This window comes from Myotis brandtii, unplaced genomic scaffold (assembly GCF_000412655.1).
Source record: "Myotis brandtii unplaced genomic scaffold, ASM41265v1 scaffold1053, whole genome shotgun sequence".
NCBI lineage: Eukaryota > Metazoa > Chordata > Mammalia > Chiroptera > Vespertilionidae > Myotis > Myotis brandtii.
In genome coordinates, this window is record NW_005353549.1 from 314,756 (window position 1) to 324,010 (window position 9,255).

A 9,255-nucleotide genomic window follows, 5' to 3' on the forward strand; every position below is an offset into this window, starting at 1 on the left:
AATTTAAGAAACAAGAGGACTCCATTAGAGCAAAGCTGGGTCATCAGGGTCAGCTCCTCTGGAGGACATCGCCTTCAATTGTGTATTTGACAGGCTTCCTGGGGACCCCTGCAGGGCTTCAAAACGCCTACAGGGCTTACTGTACTGTGTGATCACTATTACTCAGTTATATGTGGCGGAATAAGAGACCCGAAAGGGTTAAAATTCATAGCATTTAATGAAAAACCCTTCTGGGGGGAGGGCTTGGACTAGATCTGGAGTGTGCATGCATACCTGCATGTGTGAGTACAGCATGCGGGTGGCTGGTTGTGAGGGGAAGGCAGAGGAAGAAGTTTGTTCAGGGCTTCTTCCCTAGTCGTCATCAGGTCCCTTCCATGGGTGTGATTGACTTCTGCTCTGACGTCTTTGTCTCTCCCGACCCTACCTGTTGGCCTTGTGCCTCCCAACTGGACCCTCAGCCTTGGAGTTCTCCCCACTCCAAGCTCATCCTCCACACTTCAGCCGTGATCTTCATTTCTTCACCACTACATACCCTGAATTCCTCTTCTAGGAATTCTTCCTTTTGTGCATAAGTTCAGTGTGGGAGTGTGAGGATAATCCTTGAAGTATTATTTGTAATAGCAAATTAAAAACAGGAATGGCCCTGGCCAGTGTTTCTCAGTGGTTAGAGTGTCAGCCCATGCACCAAAGGGTTGCTGCTTCGATTCCCAGTCAAGGCACGTACTTGGGTTTCAGGTTCGATCCCCAGACCTGGTCGGGCATGTGCGGGAGGCAATTAATCAATGGGTCTCTCTGACATTGATATTTCTCTCTCACTCTTCCTCCCTCCCTCCTTCCCTTTCCACTCTCTAAAAAGCAATGGAAAAAAAATTCTTAAGTGAGGATTCACAAACAAACACGAGGCTGAATCTGTTTATAGAAAAATAAATTGTGAAATGTTTAACAATGAAATACTATATAGCATTAATGCTGATTGTAGGAAGATGTTTACATCTTTTCCTAAATTAAAAATAAATTTGGCATATATGATCTATATGATCTGTATTATGAGTTTTAAAATTTAACAAATAATTGAAATGCAAGATTTACACATAATTCTAATACATAATTTAAAGCATTTTTTTAAGAAAAGGATTTTATGGATAAAGTCTCTGGAAATATACACAAGACATTCATAAAAATGGCTATTTCTGAACAAAAGGTGCTAGACTTGCTGGGTATAGGAGGAGGAAAGAGGAGAGATTTTACTCTTTGCCTTATATCTTTTTTTGATTTGAACTATCTACAAAGAGCTTATACTTAGAATTGCACTAATTGAAATTTAAACAAATAAATGTACTCATCTTCCAGAATTGAATCCCAGCATCAGTGTCTCCCTAAAGCCTTTCTTACCCTTTGGTCTGATTTAGAGAGTGATCCTTTGTGGTCACCAAATTAGAATCCTCTCTCTCTCTGGGAGGCAGCTTCATGCATAGAACCAGTAGGAGCTTTGAGGTCAGGCATCACTGGGTAAAAGTCCCCAACTCAGCCTTTACCTGCTGGGTGATACTGGGCAAGAAATTTAGCCTCCTTTAGCCTGAGTTTCTTCACCATGACAGTGGGAATGTTGATGCCATTCTTGCAGGACTGTTGTGAGGGACAGAACGAATTTATGCAAAGGCTCCTAGTCTGATGACCAGCAGATGGGGTGCCCAATGAGAGGTATCAGGTATTTCTTTGAGGATGGAACTTGCTTTCTCCATTCTTCTAACTTTGACAATTTGTTGAATAAGGGCAGTAATGCTCTTACATCAGATGTTTCTTTTGTGGCATGACATCCTTCTCTAGACTTATGTGTCAAATTGTACCTGTACTAAGTTTCATTCTTTTCAAGCTGTCATCTCAGCTAGCTATTTGGATGAACAATCTTGATTGTGGCTGAATACCAAAACCTGCTGACATGTTTCTAACAGGCCTCTACTGGCTTAGCTCAAGGGGGAACCTAACGGTGACATCCAGCTGCCTTATTAGGAAGAGCACAGTTATGGAACATTCCGAATGAAGATTTGGATTCTCAAATGAGCTATATGGGCAGTTTCTTCCATTGATGGTGTGAGGTTTGTCTGGTCAGCGTAGAGCAGAGAAGAACAGCCAAGTTGTGCTGCTCCTGAGGGCATCACCAGCCCACATCAGAGAGACTATGGTCTTGTAATTTTGACAGTGCCATCCCCTCTTAGGAATTACCCCTTTTTAATAAGCTTTTTTTTTTTAAATTGTAAGCAGCATTTGTCCTGGAGCAGAGTCTTGTCAATGCAAAATTTTGAATGAATGAATTAATCTCTAAGTTTTGCCCAAGTCAGATAATATTCCCACTCATCTAATTTATGTCATTTTGTTTAATGAGGTATAATCACACATTTTCTTCTCCTTCTTGAGAAGCATTTAGATGGAAGAACCACTGATCAACTCGATTGTTCCATAAAGATATAAATGCTAGTGGCAGAGTTCACGTGTTTAGAAAATGCTTCTGGAAGCTGGGACTGCATTAATATGGTAAGGGGATGCATCCAGGTGAGTGAAATACATGCCAGAAATAGATCCTGTAAGAAGTCAGTGCTGCCCGTCTCCTTCAGTTCTCTTCAGCAACAGGCTAGAAGTGTGCTTGGTTTTAGCTTTCTGTTTCTTTTGATATTTCACTTTTTATCCAGTAACAACAAATGTGTTGTTTCATCTTCCGTTTTTGATCTCTGTTTTAAACCTTGCCCTCCTCCTTTTCCGCCCCCTGTGCCAGGAAGCTAATCTTGATAGCTAAGATTGTTATCCCAGGAAACGAGTCAGTGAAATTGTGTCTGCATAAAAATAGCAGCAGTAGAATCTGTTTTTAATGAAATGCATTGTTCTAGCAAGAGCCCAGCACTAGCAAACAGCTCAGATGATTCTCCCAGATCACCACTGCCCAAATCTTTGCCGGTCAAGTCCATGTGCCAAGTTATATCCCTGGGAGGAAATGTTCCCTTAAGTACATCTCCAATATGTCTATTTGGAATGGATAAAACATGGTCGACTGGGAAGTAGAGTTTACCTTCCCCTAAAATTTCGAGGTAGAATTTCTTTTCCTCTAGAACAGTGATTCTCAACCTTCTGGCCCTTTAAAAGATCAAGTCCATGTGCCAAGTTATATACCTGGGAGGAAATGCTCCCTTAAGTACACCTCCAATACGTCTATTTGGAATGGATAAAATATGGTCGACTGGGAGGTAGAGTTTACCTTCCCTTAGAATTGAGAGGTAGAGTTTATCTTCCCCTAGAATTTCGAGGTAGAGTTTATTTTCCTCTAGAATCTGCCCTGTGACTGCTTAACAACAGAAGGCCGTGCAAGTGACATTTGCCTAAATGGGTCTAAGCCTAAGAACATCTGGAAGCTTCTGGTTTTACCTTTGGGAGCCCTGAATAGTCGTACAGAAATCTGGCTACTCTGTTGGCGAGACCACCTGCCACCACATGGAGAGGAAGACCAATCCATCCCGGGGAAGCCCCTGAATGGCTTCAGTCTCACTCCCTCCTCATTACAACTTGGTAAGAGATCTGCCACAAAAACATGTCACATGTGGGGTTGGCTTTGGGGTGGGTAGAAGATGGAAGGGACTCAGGCGATTGGAAGTGAGGCCAGGAAGGACACCGGTGCTGCTGTCTTTGGACAGTGTTTCCTGACTCCACTGGGGAAGGTGAGGCAGTCAGCATGTCCACACTTCCCTGGGCCTCCTGGTTCCGTCAGCTTCCCAGCTTCAGCCAGGGGCCCAGGATTTCCACATAGTCAAGGTTTGTGACACACATTCTATCCCAAGGGACAAGGTCAAATACATTTACTTTTTCCTACATAGAAATCAGTTTAGAATCATGCAGATTTTGGATTTGGGACTATAATTTTTTGTACAGTGGTTTTCCTCCTTTTTCCCCTCCCATATCCACTAGCTATCTTTTTTCTTGTTGATGATAGAAGTTTATACCTGAATCACCCAGATGACTGAAATCTTCAAGACTGTAATAGCTTCATCGGTGGTGTGAAATTTGCTTTTTTGTTGTAATGCAATACACTTATGTATTTAATAACTTGGCTTAAAAAACCAGTGTGGGTGAAAAAGGGACCACACACTAAACCTGACAAGCTCAGGGGAGGCCCACGTGGTGGGCCTTACAAACTGAGACCAAAAGTAACCGCATAGGATGATCTGAACATAAAAGTGAGTCATGGCAGGTAGTCGTGTCCTAGGCCTGTGGCTTCCTTGACAAAGGCCATTCTTTACCATAAATGAGCCTGTCTATTATCTTTTGGCATCTAAGATTACATACCTTTGAAATGTCACAGTAATCTTCTTTTTCAGAGCCTGCAAGGCGCCAGAACAGGAGACCATAGGACACTTCACTGTTCTCTTGTTCCCTGCATACCATCTCTATGTGCTGTAAGTGTTAGCAATCCTGTACCACACACGTAAAGGAAGTGTGTCTCTCCAATTTTCTTTTTATTTGATCTCAGAGATATCCCTGTTTTGCTTTCTCCCACCCCCTTAATCTACCACCAGTGGATTTCATGTAACCCTCCTTATGTCGCCTCCTTTTATTCTAATGTACAAAATAAGCTGTAAAAATGCCATTCTCTGGAGCATTTCCTCAATCCATTGAGATTTTGCTTCCTTGCCAATTTTCATCAGTTTGGCTCAAATAAACTCATCACAATTCTCTATCGGTTTGGACGTTTCTTATGTTGACATCAATATCTCCAGTCCCCTCTGTACTCTTCCCTGATCACATCCTTCCATCTGTTTCCAATAGGATATCACCATCCTAAATTTAATTGTTACCAATCTCATTATTAGTATTGTTTTGCATATTGGTAAACTTTACAGAAATGTCATTATACTGCATTTTTCTCCTGTAGCTTGCTTTTTGTGTGGTTCAGCATTATATTTGTGAGATTCGTCCATTTTGATACAGATAGCTGTATCCACTGATTTTTACTTTTACATAATATCCTGGCATAAGCCTACATTGCAATTTTTAAAATCCATTATCTTCTTAATGGATATTTAGGTTGTTTATTTTATTTTTCTATTAGAGATAAGATTGTTTTGAACATTCTTATGCATGTCTCCTTGTAGATATAGAACAGTTTTCTCTAGGGCACATATTTAGGAATGGATTATTGGTTTTAGGGTATGAACTTTTTCAGCTTCATTAGATTTTGTCAAATTGTTTTTAGAGTTTGTTGTCATTGTTTATATTCATACCAGCAGTGTTTAAAAAGTCATGTTGTTATTGAATAATGGGTGGAGAAATCGATTAAACATTTTCCAAAAAAGACATACAAATTGCCAACAGGTACAGGAAAAGGTGCTCAGCAGCTCTAATCATCAGGGAAATGCAAATCAAAACCACACAATGCAATATCGTCTCACACCTCTTAGAATGGCTGTCATCAAACAGACAACTGATAACAACTGTTGGCGACGGATGTGAAGAAAAGGGAACCCTTGTGTAATGTTGGTGGGATTGTAAATTGGTGCAGCCACTATGGAAAACAGGACAGAAGTTCCTCAAAAAATGAAAAATAAAAAGAGCATATGATACAGCAATTCTATTCTGGTTATATATCTGAAGAAAATGAAACCACTTTCTTGAAGAGATATCTGTACTCCTATGTTATTGCATCATTATTTTAAATGGCCAAGACATGGAAACAGCCTAGTTGTCCACTGATGGATAAATTAATAAAGAAGATGCGCACACACACACACACACACACACACACACACACGGTGTGATTTTATTCAGCCATAAAAAATAGGGAAAGCCTGCCACTGTGACAACATGGATGGACTTTGAGGGCATTATGGTAAGTGCAATAAGTCAGACAGAGAAAGAAAAATACTGTAGAATCTCACTTATATGTGGAATTTTAAAAAATGAAAAAATAGAAACAGAGAACAAGTTGGTAGTTGCCAGTGGCAGGGAGTTGGGGGTAGAAGAACTGGGTGAAGGTACAAACTTCCTGTTATAGCTTCTGGGGATGTAATGGTGACTATAGTCAACAATATTGTATTGTATATTTGAAAGGTGCTGAGAGAGTAGATCTTAAAAGTTCTCACCACAGGGGGAAAATTGTAATTTTGTGAGGTGATGAATATTAACTAAACTTATTGTGGTAATGATATGGCAATATATACATATATCCAAATCATGTTGTACATATAAAATGAATGCAATAATATATGTCAGTTAAATCTCAATAAAACTGGGGAAAAATTCCCATTGTTCCTCATCATTTGATAAGATTTTCACCATCTTAGAGTGTTGACTGATGATAGAAATGTAAAAAAGTAAGATAGTAAAATAGAGTAAGTTGCATATAGGCACAACCCAGACACAGATAATAGTGGAGTAAAGGCCTGAGGAGGGTACAGCTGTGGAGAGGGGGTCAATGGGAATAAAGGGTACATCTCAGAAAGAATGAGTTTCAGTTTGTGCAATGGAAAACAAAAGCAAGGTAACAGAGGTCCTCTAGAAGCATTAAAAAGTGCAGGGAAAGAAGGGGCAGTCGGGAGCATCTTCTATTTGAAACAAGGCAGGTGAAATTCCAGAGGATCGAGCTGCTAAGCTGAGGCGTGGTCGGTTCTTAGTGCTTCTTCCACACTCATAAAGTGTAAAAAGGGCACTTTTCCCCCTCACAATTACCCATTACCTGCCTACTTAGCAAAGGAATCACTTTCTGGTAACTCTTTCTTCACAACACGAAAATAAATTCTACTAATCCCAATGACAAGATTCTCTTTGGTGTCCTGGATCTCTGTTAACTATGAAATATTATGTAGAGAAAATATTTAAAAGTATATATTTGGAGTTATCAGGGACTTTTAACATCTATCTTTCTATCATCTATTTCCACACACATAACTATATATACTATATTATATCATGCCATGTCTAAATATTTCTGGACAGTTAAATTATTTTTAACAATGAAGCCCTGACCTATTACTGGAAGGTGATGTGACCAAAACAGAAATCCTAAACCTAAGCTTTAATTATGCCCTAAATCCAAAGAAAAAAATGTAAATCTTATAAACAGCAGGAGAAGAAATGAATGTTTACTTTTGCTTATATGTAACAAGTAATTGTTTTCATCAGAAAATGTGGCACTAATATGTGTTACTGGAGAAGGCTTAAGTTCCCATAGTTGAGGTGAAAAGGTAAAGTAGAATAACTTAGATAGTAAATTAGCCTTTGAAGCATTTTTTTTTTCCTGGCTAGAATGTTTAGGAACGATTTCTCGAAGAAGCATTTGTGATTGCTCTAATGAGAAATGTTATTAGCCCTAGACGGTTTGGTTCAGTGGATAGAACTTCAGCCTGCGGACTGAAGAGTCCCAGGTTTGATTTCGGTCAAGGGCACATGCCAGGATTGTGAACTCAATCCCCAGTCGGGGGCGTGCAGGCGGCATCCACATGTGTAACCTTCCAAACAAATAATTCTAAAAATGCTCTTTCATATCTTCCAAATTTACACTAAATGAGTTTAAGTTTATCTGCAAAGTTGCAATATTAGCAAATTTCTCTAAGGAGATAGATGACTAACTGATTTTCCCATCGTGACAGGCCTCCTTAGTCCCTGGTTTGAAATGCTCTTCCATCTTACATCGGCACATCCTTTTGTATTCGTGCAGTGTTACATAATGGTGGCAATAATCTGCTTCATGGCCCCAACTCTGGAAAGTTGAATTTATATGAAATGGAAAAAAATATTTAAAGTTTGCAACAACATCAATAGTTCGGGGCCAATGATAAATAAAGTGAATTGAAACAAGCCACTGAGACATTCAGAGTATATACCCGTGTGTAACCTTCCAAACAATAATTCTAAAGATGCTCTTTCATATCTTCCAAATTTACACTAAATGAGTTTAAGTTTATCTGCAAAGTTGCAAGTAGAGAAATTTAAATATATACAGTTGACCCTTGAACAGCAGGATTTGAACTGCACTGGTGCACTCATATGTGGATTTTAAAAATTAAAAATGGTCCTTCCTATCCTTGGGTTTTGCATCTGCTGGATTCAATCAGCCAGGGATTGAAAACTATTTTTGCATTCCCAACCACAGATTCCCAACTAAGGATGGAAAATACTATTTCCCAACCATTGTTTGTTGAATCTGCCAAAAGCAGACTCTAGAGCAGTGATGGCGAACCTTTTGAGCTCGGCGTGTCAGCATTTTGAAAAACCCTAACTTAACTCTGGTGCCGTGTCACATATAGAAAATTTAAATATATACAGTTGACCCTTGAACAGCAGGATTTGAACTGCACTGGTGCACTCATATGTGGATTTTAAAAATTAAAAATGGCCCTTCCTATCCTTGGGTTTTGCATCTGCTGGATTCAATCAGCCAGGGATTGAAAACTATTTTTGCATTCCCAGCCACAGATTCCCAACCCTGGATGGAAAATACTGTTTCCCAACCATTGTTTGTTGAATCTGTCAAAAGCAGACTCTAGAGTCAACGGTTATATGCAGATTTTCCACTGCCCAGGGGTTGGCTCACCTCACCCCCACACTGTTCAAGAGTCAGCTGTATAACCAGAAAAATGAGGTAGGTCACCTGTGGTCTAAATCTTTATCAGGCAAATCAGCTGTGACAGCTGACTTGTAACCTCAGTGACGGGGAGAGCAAGAGAAGAGGTGATGGAGAACATGGGAAATGGAAGCCTTATGGACTCGAGTTATACAAGTCAGAGAGACAGAGAGAATGGGAGGGAGACAGAGACACATCAACACCTCCTGCACTGGGACATCAGTGCTCCTGGTTCTCAGGCCTTCACACCCAGGCTGGTATTTACACCCTCAACCCCCCACTGGTTCCCAAGCTTTTAGGATGAACTGGGACTCCACCATGGCTTTTCTGGGCCTCCAGCTTGCAGACAGCAGACTGTGGAACTCCCCTCTATAATCCTGTGGCCACTCCCTCATATATCTTTCTACCTATTGATTCTGCTTCTCTGAGGAACCCGGCTAATACAATCTCCATTTACTATTTTCAAAAGCTCTATTGGATGCTCTGAGTTGTTCAAAGATTTAAGACACTGCCATCAATTCAAGGCTTCCGTTCACTTCTCAATACTTCTCATACCAGGTATCTCCAATTGCCTTCACTTTCTTAGCCTCCATTTACTCTTCAGTCTACTCCAGTGATGGCGAACCTATGACACGCATGTCAGAGGTGACATG